A 14,414-nucleotide genomic window follows, 5' to 3' on the forward strand; every position below is an offset into this window, starting at 1 on the left:
CATTGATACCATTTACAGTTGCACCAAAAACCATAAAATACCTAGGAATAAACATAAACAAAGAGGTGAAAAATCTATACACTGAAAATTATAGAAAGTTTATGAAAGAAATTGAAGAAGGCACAAAAAATGGAAAAATACTCCATACTCCTGGATTGGAAGAATAAACATTGTTAAAACATCGATACTACCCAAAGAAATCTACATATTCCATGCAATACCTATCAAAATAACACCAGCATTCTTCACAGAGCTAGAACAAACAAGCCTAAAATTTGTATGGAACCAGAAAAGACCCCAAGTAGCCAAAGCAATCTTGAAAAAGAAAACCGAAGCTGGAAGCATCACGCTCCTGAACTTCAAGACTTATTACAAAGCTGTAATCATCAAGACAGTATGGTACTGGCACACAAACAGACACTCAGATCAATGGAACAGAATAAAGAACCTAGAAATGGACCCATAAGCATATGGCCAACTAATCTCTAATAAAGCAGGAAAGAATATCCAGTGGAATAAAGACAGTCTCTTCAGCAAATGGTGCTGGGAAAACTGGACAGCGACATGCAGAAAAATGACCTGGGCCACTTTCTTACACCATACACAAAAATAAACTCAAGATAGATGAAAGGAAGTCATCAAAATCATAGAGGAGAAAGCAGACAAAAACTCTTTGAATTTGGCCACAGCAACTTCTTACTCAACATGTCTGCGGAGGCAAGGAAAATGAAAGCAAAAATGAACAATTGGGACCTCATCAAAATAAAAAGCTTCTGCACAGCAAAGGAAACAATCAGCAAAACTAAAAGGCAACCTACAGAATGAGAGAAGATATTTGCAAATGACAGATCAGATAAAGGGTTAGTATCCAAAATCTATAAAGAACTTATCAAACTCAACACCCAAAAAACAAATAATCCAGAGAAGAGATGGGCAAAAGACATGAATAGACACTTCTCCAAAGAAGACATCCAGATGGCCAACCGACACATGAAAAATTGCTCAACATCACTCCTCATCAGAATTGAGAGGAGGAAATACAAATCAAAACCACAATGAGATACCAACTCAACCTGTCAGAATGGCTAATCTTAACAACTCAGGCAACAACAGGTGTTGGCGAGGATGAAGAGAAAGAGGATCTCTTTTGCACAGCTGGTGGGAATGCAAACTGGTGCAGCCACTCTGGAAAACAGTATGGAGGTTCCTCAAAAAATTAAAAATAGAACTACCCTACAATCCAGCAATTGCACTACTAGGTATTTATCCAAGAGATACAGGTGTGCTGTTTCGAAGGGGCACATGTACCCCAATGTTTATAGTAGTGATATCGACATAGCCAAACTATGGAAAGAGCCCAAATGTCCATCGATGGATGAATGGATAAAGAAGATGTGGTATATGTATACAATGGAGTATTAATCAGCAGTCAAAAAGAATGAAATCTTGCAATTTGCAACTACATGGATGGAACTGGAGGGTATTATGCTAAGTAAAATTAGTGAGAGAAAGACAAATATCATATGACTTCACTCATATGAGGACTTTTAAGACACAGAACAGATGTACACAAGGGAAGGGAAACAATAATATAAAAACAGGGAGGGGGACAAAACATAAGAGACTCTTATTTATTCTTGAGGGGGAGAAAGCCAGAGTGAGTGGGGGAGGGGCAGAGAGATTGGGAGTCACAGAATCCAAAACAGGTTCCAGGCTCTGAGCTGTCAGCACAGAGCCTGATGTGGGGCTCAAACTCACAGGCTGTGAGATCATGACCTGAGCTGAAGTCAGACGCTTACCCAACTGAGCCATCCAGGCACCCCAAGAGACTCCTAAATATAGAGAACAGAGGGTTACTGGAGGAGTTGTGGGAGGGGGGATGAGCTAAGTGGATAAGGGGCATTAAGGAATCTACTCCTGAAATCATTCTTGCACTATATGCTAACTCACTTGGATGTAAATTTTAAAAAAAATTTTTTAATTAAAAAAGGGGTGCCTGGTAGACTCAGTTGGTTAAGTGTCTGACTCTTGGTTTGTCTGACTCATGATCTCGTGGTTTTGTGAGTTCAAGCCCTGCATCAGGCTGAGCTGGCAGCCCAGAGCCTGCTTGGGATTCTCTCTCTCCCTCTCTGCCCCTTCCCCACTCACGCTGCCTCTGTGTCTCTCAAAATAAATAAATAAACTTAAAAACTTTTAAAAAAAATTTTTTTTAAATGACCTAAACTGATTATCAGACATTTATAAGCTTTATTTATCCCATGTAGTGTGGAGACTCATATTTTTCACTACAGAAATATGGTTTGATAGTGGTACTCTGGTATCCCAGGTTCTGCCGAAGGTGTTAAATGTGCAGAATCTGTATGTCTTTCATTTTTAAGATGTGAAAAACTCAGATGGCAAAAATAATCTATTTTGAGGGTCTCAGATACAGATCATGGACTTGTAATTCCTTCTCTATGTGATTTGACAAAAAATTTCTCAGTTTATTTCCTAGTTTCAAGAAGAACCCTTCCTGTATGCACAGGAATATTGTCTCAGATTTCAACTCCTCTCCCCAGGACCATATTACCAGAATGCATCACACCAGGCCTAATATCGTCTTAAGAAATACATAAATATAATAAAAGAAGTGGCTATTTTCTAAAGCACATAATTCAAAATATGAGGGTTTTTTTTTTTTTTTGGCTTAGACAACAGAATTTAATATTCTCACAGTTCTGGAGGTTGGAATTCCCAGATCAAGGTGCTAGCTGATTCAGTTCCTGACAAGAGCTCTTTCCCTGGCTTATAGACAGTCATCTTCTCACTGTGTCCTCACATGGTGGAGAGAACTCTGATGTCTCTTCCTCTTCTTATATGGATGACACCACATAAAACAAACAAAAAACAACAAACAAACAAAAAGGATGACATCAGCCTTGGATTAGGGCCCCTCCATTATGACCTATTTTAACCTTTATCAGTTCCTTACAGGCCCTATCTCTGCATATAGTCACATAGGAGTTAAGGGCTTTAACATATGAATTTTGTCTTCATTACTGTACCTTTCTTATAAGTTTGAAATTGGGAAATATGAGTTTTTCAGCTTGGTTATTAATTTTTAGGACTGTTTTGGTTTTTCTGTGTCCCTCAAATTTTTATATGGATTTTAGGATCAGCTTATCAATTTCTTTAAAAAAAGCCAGCTATCCTTTGATAGGGATTACATTGAATCTGTGGATCAGTTTGGGGAGTATTACCATCTTAACAACATGAAGTCTTATAATCCATGAACAGCGATGTCTTTCCATTTATTTAAGTCTTCTTTAATTTCTTTGAATGATGTAAAGTGTTCTGTTCATCAGCCTTCCACTTCTCTTGTTAAATGCATTTTTAAGTATTTTATTTGTATGACATTATACATGGATACATGGTGTTATACATGGGATAATTTTTCTCTTTTTTTCTTGTTTTTTTTCTTTCTTTCTTTCTTTTTTTTTTTTTTGAGAGAGAGAGGGAGAGGGAGAGAGAGAGAGAGAGAGAGAGAGAGAGCGAGCCCATGCATGCCAGTAGGGTAGGGGCAGAGGGAGGGAGAGAAAATCTTAAAGCAAGCTGCATGCCCAGCACAGAACTGACACAAGGCTCAATCTCAGGACCAACCATGAGATCATGACCTGAGCCAAAATCAAGAGTCAGACACAACTGAGACACCCAGGCACCCCACATAGGATAATTTTCTTAATTGCATTTTAGATTGTTCATTATAACTGTATAGAATTATAGTTGCTTTTTGTAAATTGATCTTGTATCCTGCTACCTTACTGAACTCACTTACTAGTTCTAATAGGTTTTCAGTAGTTCATTGGGATTTTCTATATACAAGATTATGTCATCTGCATATATAATTTTATTTTTTCCTTTCCAGTATGATTTCTTTTTTTTTTTTCCTAATTGTCATGGCTTGAAACTCCAGCACAATATTGAATAGAAATGGTAAGAACAGACACCCCTGATGATGCTGGCTGTGAGTTTTTTGGTAGATACTCTTTATCAGATTGAGTTAATTCCCTTCTATTATTAGTTTGTTGAGTGTTTTTATCTTGCAGGGGTATTGCATTTTTTTCAAATGACTTTTCTATGTCTCCTGAGCTGATCATGTGGCTTTTGTCCTTATTAATATATCATATTGCATTGATTTTCATTTGTTGAACCAACCTGGTCATGGTATATAATTATTTTTGTATGTTGCTGGATTTGATTTGCTTGTATTTTGATGAGGATCTTTGCATCTGTATTCATAAGGAATATTGACTGCCCTTTTCTTAGGATGTCTTTGTTTGGTTTTGGTATCAGGATAATACTGGCCTCATAGAGGCCATTTGGATCTAATAATTTAATTTGCTGTTTTTTTGTTTTGATTATTGTAGGCTTTCTGTGCTGAGGATCAGCCTAAGGTTTAAACTTAATGTCTTTTCTGAGTCTTTCCTTGGGGGTTGCTCACTTTCTGATTTTCCTTGTATGTGTAATTGTTTTTGAATGTCCTGGTCTTTAATGTCTGGCTCCCAAAAGAGGAAAAAGAAAAATGAAGGGAGAAGGGAAGGGCACTAGCCCTTTAAATCCCAGAGAAGTCACTTCAGCCTGGGGGGAGGGTCTTGCAATATCTAGGAGAGGTGCAATAATGGTCACCTATTTATTGACTACACCTCTCTATTTAGAAGCAGCAGTCAGCCAGAAGAGCTCAGATATCTAATATTTGGAGGACAGGGTCCTTTTTTTGCCCATTCTGGCTCCTGCAGGTTGTGTGCAGGCTGCTCCTGGAACATGTGCACAACTGCCTGTGAGGGGATTGGGATGGGGAATGGTAAATACACAGGCTATTTGATTTTATTTTAATTCCAGTATAATTAACATACAATATTATATTAGCTTAACGTATACAATATAGTTATTCAACAATTCTATAAATTAGTCACTGTTCATCAAGATAAGTGTACTTTTATTCCCCTTCATCTATTTCACCCATATATATATATATATATATATATATATATATATATATATGGTAATATATATGGTATATATGGTATCCATATCCTTGCCAGCGCTGGTTGTTTCTTGTGTTTTTTATTTTAGCCATCCTGACAGGTCTGAAGTGATATCTCATTGTGGTTTTGATTTGCATTTCCCTAATGATTAGCGATGTTGAGCATTGTTTCATGTGTTTGTTGGCCATGTGTATTCATGTCTTCTGCCCATTTTCTAATTGGATTGTTAGTTTTTTTGGTGTTGGGTTGCATCAGTTCTTTGTACATTTTGGATACTAATCTTTCATTGGATGTGTCATTTGCAAATATCTTCTCCCATTTAGTAGGTTGTCTTTTAGTTTTGTTGATATTTCATTGACTGTGCAGAAACTTTCTATTTTGATGTAGTCCCATTAGTTTATTTTTGCTTTTATTTCCCTTTCGTCAGGAGACACATCTGGAAAAATAATGTACTGGCCAATGTCAGAGAAATTACTGCCTGTGCTCTCTTCTAGAATTTTTATGCTTTCAGATCTCACATTTAGGTCTTCAATCCATTTTTAGTTTATTTTTGTGTATAGTGTAAGAAAGTGGTCCTGTTTCATTCTTTTGCATCTAAATGTCCTGTTTTCCCAACACCACTTATTGAAGAGACATTCTTTTTCCCATTAGATATTTTTGCTTTCTTTGTCAAAGATTAATTGACCATATAATTGTGGGTTCATGTCTGGGTTCTCTATTCTGTTCCATTGATATGTGTGTCTATTTTTGTGCTACTAACATACTCTTTTGATTACTACAGCCTTGTAGTATATCTTGAAATCTGGGATTGTGATACCTCCAGTTTTGTTTTTCTTTTTCAAGATTGCTTAGGTATTCAGGGTCTTTTGTAGTTCCATACAAATTTTTGGATTGTTTGTTCTAGTTCTGTGAAAAAGGTATTTTGATAGGGATTACGTTAAATCTGTAGATTGCTCTGGATAGTATGGACACTTTAACAGTATTTCTTCTTCCAATCCATGAGCATAGAATATCTTTCCATTTGTTTGTGTGATCTTCAATTTCTTTCATCAGTGTTTCATAGTTTTCAGAGTACAGGTCTTTCACCTCCCTAAGTTTATTCCTAGTTATTATTTTTGATGTAACTGCAAATGAGATTGTTTTCTTGATTTTTCTTTTTGCTGTTTCATTATTAGTGTATAGAAATGCAACGAATTTCTGTATATTTTGTATCCAGCAATTTTACTGAATTCATTTATCAGTTCTGATTGTTTTTGGGGGCAGTCCTTAGGCTTTTCTATATGTAGTATCATATCATCTGCAGATAGTGAAAGTTTTACTTCTTCCTTACCAATTTGAATGCCTTTTATTTCTTTTTCTTGTCTGATTGCTATGGCTAGGACTTCCAGTACTATGTTGAATAGAAGTGGTGAGAGTGGACATCCTTGTCTTGTTCCTGACCTTACAGGAAAATCTCTCAGTTTTTCACCATTGAGTGTGATGTTAGCTGTGGGTTTTTCATATATGCCTTTATTATGTTAAGTATGTTTTCTCTAAACCTACTTTATTAAGAGTTTTTATCATGAATAGGATGCTGCACTTTGTCAAATGCTCTTTCTACATATGTTGAAATCATCATATAATTTTTATTCTTTCTCTTATTGATGTGATGCCTCATATTGATTGATTTACAAATATTGAAACATCCTTGCATCCCAGGAATAAGTCCCAGTTGGTCACAGTGAATGATTTTTTAATGTATTATTGGATTCAATTTGCTACTATTTTGTTGAAGATTTTTGCACTTATGTCCATCATAGATACTGGCTATAGTTCTGTTTTTTGTAGTGTCTTTATCTGGTTTTGGTATCAGGGTAATGCTGGCCTCAATACATAGGCAGTTTTAAAAGCTAACATATTATAAATTTGGTTTGTAACTCTATATTTTTCTATATATTTAAGACATTAATGCCTTTAAAAGAATTATTAATTTATGTTTGGGGCACACATTGTATAATTTTGTGACATAACAACCAAAGGGACAGAGCTGTAAAGAAGCAGAGTTTTGTATGTTATTGAAGTTAAGGTTGCATAAATTCAAATTAGTGTTACAACTTCGGCATGTTAAATGTAATCCCCATGGTAACCACAGAGAAAAAATAGCTATGAAATACACATGAAAGTAAATAAGAAGAGAATTTAAAGAGTTCACTGCAAAAAAAAAAAAAAAAATCAACCAAGCACAAAAGAAGACTGCAAGGCAGGTAATGAAGGTCAAAAATGTTATATGGCATATAGAAAACATACAGCCTAAGGACAGAAGTTAAATCCTCCATCAGTAATTACTTTAACTATAAATGAATAAGAGAGTCACAAAAACACAAAAACACATGATTCCACTTATATGAAGTACTTAGTGTAGTCAGAATCCTAGAGACAGAAAGAATGGTGGTTGTCGGGACTGGAGGGAAGGAGAAATGGGGAGTTATTGTTTAATTAGAGTTTCAGTTTTGTAAGACAAAAGTCATGGAGATGATGGTAATGATGATTGCATAACATTATAAATATATTTAACAGCATACTTAAAAATAACTAAGATAGTAAACTTTGTTGTGTATTTACTGCAATAAAAATTTTGAGGGGCGCCTGGGTGGCTCAGTCAGTTGATTGTCCGACTTCAGCTCAGGTCATGATCTCGCACTCCATGAGTTCGAGCCCCGTGTCGGGCCCTGTGCTGACAGCTCAGAGCCCGGAGCCTGTTTCGGATTCTGTGTCTCCCTCTCTCTCTGCCCCTCTCCTGCTCATGCTCTCTCTCAATGTCAAAAATGAATAAATGTTAAAAAAATTTTTTTAAATAAATACAAAAAATTTTTGAAAAAAAAAATGTTTAATGCAGCAATGGCTATGAAAGCCAAGTATTGGAAGCAACCTAAATATCAACTGCCTAACATTTTTAGACCAAGACGATCCTTGAATAAGATGGGTTTGAACTGCGTGGGTCCACTTATATATAGATTTTTTTTGATAAATACAGTACTGAAAATGTATTTTCTATTCTTTATGATTTTCTTAATAACATTTTATTTTCTCCTAGTTTACTTTATTGTAAGAATACAATACATAGTACCTATAATATACAAAATATGTATTACTCAACTGTTTATGTTATTGGTAAGGCTCCTGCTCAACAGTAGGCTATTAGTAGTTAAGGTTTAGGGGAGTCAAAGTTATATAAAGGGACTCCTGGGTGGCTCAGTCATTCAAGTGTCCGACTTTGGCTCAGGTCATGTCTCACAGTTTGTGAGTTCGAGCCCCACGTAGGGCTCTGTGCTGACAGCATGGAGCCTGGAGCCTGCTTCGTATTCTGTGTCTCCCTCTCTCTCTGCCTCTCCCCCGTTTGTGCTCTGTCTCTCTGTCTCTCTCTCCCAAAAATATAAGCATTAAAAATATTTTTTAATTAAAAAAAGTTATATACAGATTTACAACTGCCTGGAGGGTCAGTGCTCCAACTTCGCATTGCTCAAGGGTCAACTGTACTTTATTACTATATTTCATAATGGAACATTAAACAACAGATGGAATGCTTACCAAAATATAATTATGAAGATCATATAGAAAAGTGGGGAAATATAAAATTTTAATATATATTAATAGTTGCTAATTACAAAAACATATGTGCTAGAAATTGGTTTTTTTTTTTTTTTTTTTTGCATTTAATCCATTATATACACTAAATCTTCACCACAGCATGACACTTTAGGAATTTTTTTTATCAGAAGAGAAAATCAAGAGGGGTGCCTGGGTGGCTTAGTCGGTTAAGCAGCCGACTTCGGCTCAGATCATGGTCTCACGGTTTGTGATTTCAAGCCTGCGTCGGGCCCTATACTGACAGTTCAGAGCCTGGAGCCTGCATTGGATTCTGTGTCTCCTTCTCTCTCTGCCCCTCCCCTGCTCATGATTGCTCTCTCTCTCTCTCTTTCAAAAGCAAATAAACATTAAAAAAATTTTTTTAAAAAAAGAGAAAATCAGGGGACAGATTAAATGACTTTCACAAGACCAAGGAGTTAATTAGGGATGCAAAATAGTTTGGTTCCAAAGTCCAGTATTTTACTGTACTGCTATTATGTAAAACAAACTATATACATATGTTATAAACTCGAAGGTAAAAGATAACATGCAAACATTAAATTGGCTATGTTAAGAGAATAGGATCATGTGACTTAATTTTTACTCTTTAAAAAAAATTTCTTTTAATGTTTTTATTTATTTTTGAGAGAGCAAGAGAGAGACAGACAGAAGATGAGTGGGGGAGGGGCGGAAAGAGGGAGACAGAATCTGAAGAAGGCTCCAGGTCTGACCTGTCAACACAGAGCCCAATGCAGGGCTCGAACTCCAAGATCTTGACCTGAGCTGAAGTCAGATGCTTAACTGACTGAGTCACCCAGGTGCCCCCATTTTTACCCTTTTTGTAACATGTACTCATTGAGAAAAAAGTGGAAAATACAAATGAGCAAAAAGAAAATTAAAGTTAACTGTCATCTCAGTCCCCCTAGATTTAATCACTGTTACGTTGTTTCCTATTTAAAAACTTCTTTTACTGTTATTTCACCATGTTTTCTAATTAGAATAATAAAATAGATGCATACTACACATGATAATAAGCCAAGGTAAACAGTGGAAAATTCAGTTATAGTTTCCTCAAGGAGCATAATAGACAGTCATAAAGATTAACAGGGCTTACAATGTTTAAATGTTAAACAGAACTCTATTAATAGCTGGTATTTATTAATCATCTATATGTGAAGCACTTTTCTTTTTTTTAATTTTATTTAATGCTTATTCATTTTTGAAAGAGAGAGACAGGGCACAAGCGGGGGGGGGGGGGTGGGGGGCGGACAGAGAGGGGGGACACAGAATCTGAGGCAGGCTCCAGGCTCTGAGCTGTAAGCACAAAGCCTGACACTGGTCTTGAACTCATGAACCGCGAGATCATGACCTGAGCCGACGTTGGACACTCAACTGACTGAGCCACCCAGGCACCCCATTGAAGCACCTTTCTTTTGATGACTCTAGAGAAAGTTTCAGCCGCCGCTCAGTTTTTCTAATCCCTCCTTTAATTCTGCCAATAAGGAGGAATGCTAATATAAATGAAAAGGAAGGTAAGGGTATTTACTGAATCATAAAACCCTTACAAATTTCTCTTCCAAGACTTTGGCATGAGGACAGTCCTGCATCTGCTCTTGCTTAGGCTACTCCTATGGTTAGGGTAGGTTAACTGCTACAACAAAACACCCCAAAACCTCAGACTCTCAGTAAGTTTCTCACTTATGTAACAGTACAAAATAGCCATGCCTAGTTGAGGAGCTGTGTTACAAAACAGGACTTCCAGTTAGGGAATGGAATGTCTGTTTAGAAGCTAGGTCTGGAAACAGCTTAATCATTTCTGCCTGTTTCATTAGTGAGAATTCAATCACAGTAGACCCACATAACCACAGGGATGTTTAGAAATGTAGTCTCATAGCATGCCAAGAAGGAAAAGAAAATGGGGTTTGTTGTAGAGGTAAGTGGTAACAGTAACCACATATGTCTTAGGCTGGCCTGGGAGGAGTGGATGGATTATGCTATGTTCTAGGTTTAGGATGAACAATTTCCTTTTGCTGGTATTCTTTAAATTTGTCTTTCTTCATCATCATAATTTGAAAATAAGGTTAGGGATAAAAGAAACTACTCACTTGTTTTGTTTATAATCCACTAAAATATATCAGTCCAAGATGTAGGCTCAGTACAAACCAAGCTAATTGGATTCCTTTTCTAGACTATCTAGATACAAAGAAATAAATGAACTTTTTTTTAATGAGCTACCAAAAGGATGTCTCTGTGACATCCTTTGTCACAGAGAAGAGCCTGAGAAAATGAGGCTAAAACATAGACTCTGAGTCAAACGAAAAGCAAAGAATCCTGATACTGCTCAGTTTCTCATGTAGTCGTGAAATAAAAATAGAAGGCGCTCCTTCTCATTCTTTAGGGAAAAAAATATTTTAAAAAATATTAACTTTCTCTTTAAGAATGAAAGTTAGCTTCTTACCAGTAAAATTTGTTAGCTAGATAGAAGGCCAAAAGAAACATTTTTGTTTAACAACTTACTTTTCACAAGATAAAAATTTTCTTTGTGAAAATAAAGTTACTAGTTTACTTTTCTGTTACACAAATGAAGACTTTAAAGATTTTATTGCTTCAAATGTTTGTGAAAAATTATTTACCTAATTTAAAAAGTCACAAAATAATAATTCTGAAAATTAGATAGTTTTACATTATATCTGTTTGTGTAAATTATGCAACAGTAAGCCTCAGCTTTTTTTTTTAATACATTGAACTCTAGAAACTACAGTTTTAACTATTTTGTTCTCTTCCTACTACAAGTAAAAATTTAATGAAATGATTTTAAACAGTTTTTGCCCCTAGAACCCAAACACAATGCAATGCATTTTGTTTCATTAAACTTTTCTTCTTCACAGTTAACTCAAAGTTAGTTTCACCTAGGTCTTCTCTGGCTTCAGTTACATGAGCAAGGTTTTTGTTTTTGTGGTTTTGTTTTGTTGTTGTTATTGTTGTTGTTGTTGTTAAGTAGATAAGGTTTCTGTCCTTTGCAATGGAAAGAATTTTGACAAAACAGCACTTGCTTGATCTCATTCTCCATTCATAGGGCCTTCTTCAAGTCATCAGAGGGTGACTGGGACAAAGCAGGATTCTAGATGTTGAGTCTCAGACAAGCAGCATCACCCAATTTCAAAATGACTGGCAGCCTTTTTTTTTTAATCCCCACAATAATCCTGCAAAATATTGTTAATGCCCTCCTCAAATCTCCTAGATATGTCCTATTCATGTTATAGATAATGTTGTCCTAATGTATGTACCTGTAACTTTCCAACTTAACAGCTTTCTCTTGGCTAGCCTGGGTAGGCCAGAAGTGCTGTGGAATCCCTAGAAGTAGCCCCTCAGCCATGATGAAAGAGAGTTAAGAAATAAGTACCATTCTGTACTCATACAACCATTCTGTTTTTCACTTTCAGTATTCAATAAGTTACATGAGATATTTAACACTTTGTTATAAAATAGGCTTTGTGTTAGATGATTTTGCCCAACTGTAGGCTAATGTATGTATTCTGTGCACATTTAAGGTAGGCTAGGGTAAACTATGATGTTCAGTAGATTAGCTGTGTTAACTACTTCTTTTAAATTAAATTTTTAATTTTAATTCCAGTATTGTTAACATACAGTGTTATATTAGTTTCAGGTGTAAAGTATAGTGATTCAACAATTCTGTTCATTACTCAGTGCTCTTCATAATAAGTGTACTCTTTAATCCCCATCAGTTATTTTACTGATCCCTCACCCAACTCCCCTCTGGTAACCATCAGTCTGTTTCTTGGTGGGGATGGGGGGAGAAAAGAGTCTGTTTCTTGGTCTGTCTCTCTTTTTTCCTTTACTCATTTAGTTTCTTAAATTCCACATATGAGCAAAATTATAGGGTACTTGCCTTTCTCTGATTTATTTAGCTTAGCATTATGCTCTCTATCTCCATCCATGTTGTTGCAAATGATAAGATTTCATTCTTATTGGGATGCCTGGGTGGCTCAGTCGGCTGAGCATCCAACTCTTGATGTCTCCTCAGGTCATAATCCCAGCGTCACAAGATCAAGGCCCACATTGGGCCCCACCCTGAGTGTGCAGCCTGCTTGAGATTCTCTCTCCCTCTTCCCATCTTCCCCATTCATGCTTTCTCTCTCTCTCCAAACTAAAAAAAAAAAATTAAGACTTTATTCTTTTTTATGGCTGAATAATATTTTATTGTGTATAGATACCACACCTTCCATATCCATTCAACAAAACTAAAAGGGAGCCTACTGAATGGGAGAAGATATTTGCAAATGACATATCCAATAAAAAGTTAGTATTCAAAATATATAAAGAACTGATACAACTCAACATCCAAGTAAACAAATAAACCAGTTAAAAAATAGGTGGGAGACATGAACAGACATTTCTTGAAGGAAGACATACACATGGGCAGCAGACACATAAAATGATGCTCAACATCACTAACCATTGGGGAAATGCACATCAAAACTACAATGAGATATCACCTTATAACTGTCAGAATGACTAAATTAGAAACACAAGAAACAAGAGTTGGTGAAGATGTGGAGAAAAAGGAACCCTCTTGCACTGTTGGTAGGAATGAAAACTGGTGTAGCCACTGTGGAAAACAGTATGGAGGTTCCTCAAAAAATTAAAAAATAGAACTACCCCTTGATCCAGTAATCACACTACTGGGCATTTGCCCAAAAAATGCAAAAACACTAATTCAAAGGGATGCATGCACTCTTACATTTATTGCAGCATTATATACAATAGCTAAATTTGGAAGCAGCCCAAATGTCCATCAATAAATGAATGGGTAAAGAAGATGTGGTATAAACTGCTTTTTGGATTTACATTATTTTAAATTCATATTGGATTTATCAGGATGGGACCCTATTAAAAATTGAGGGAGATCTGTAGAGGATTACTAATCTTGGCTCTGGTTTATATTTAACAGAGCTCTCCCATTCCTAATGGAGAAACAGTAGGAATGGTACATGAATTTCAGTTTTAAGCTAGCCTCTAAAACAAAATTGCCCTGCTTTCTAACTCCAATGAAAGTTAGTAATTACCTTATTACCTATAAATCCTGGGTTGTATAAAAGCATTATATAACAAAGAATTTAAAATTTTTTTCTAATGTTTATTTATGAGAGAGGAGAGAGAGACAGAGTGCAAGTGGGAGGGGGCAGAGAGAGAGAGAGAGAGACATAGAATCTGAAGCAGGCTCCAGGCCTGACGGCAGGGCTCGAACCCACGAACCATGAGATCATGACCTGAGCTAAAGTCCGGCACTTATCTGTCTGAGCCAACCAGGTGCCCCTATAACAAAGAATTTTTAAGTGGAATTATTTCTTTTTAAAAATCATTACCGAGACATGTGGGTGGCTCAGTCAGTTAAGCGTCCAACTCTTGATTTTGGCTCAGATCATGATCTCACAATTTGTGGGATTGAGCCCCATGCTGGGCTCTTACTGACAGCACAGAGCCTGCTTGAGATTCTCTCTCTCCCTGTCTCTTTGCCCCTCCCCCACTCTTTCTCAAAATAAACAATTTTTTTTTATTATAATCATAATTCCAGAGCAACATGACAAATACACAAACCAGTGTCTGTGATATTTTATTATCACAGTGATTAAAGTGATAGCCATAAATTATCATTATCTCTTAGGAATGCATGAAAAGAGACATGACATGCAATTCTCTTTTATCCAGTTTCAATTATGTAAGTACATTATAAATTTTCAGTTTTTATTATGAGTACACTGT

Source organism: Prionailurus viverrinus, chromosome A2, assembly GCF_022837055.1.
Source record: "Prionailurus viverrinus isolate Anna chromosome A2, UM_Priviv_1.0, whole genome shotgun sequence".
In the NCBI taxonomy this organism is placed as follows: Eukaryota; Metazoa; Chordata; class Mammalia; order Carnivora; family Felidae; genus Prionailurus; species Prionailurus viverrinus.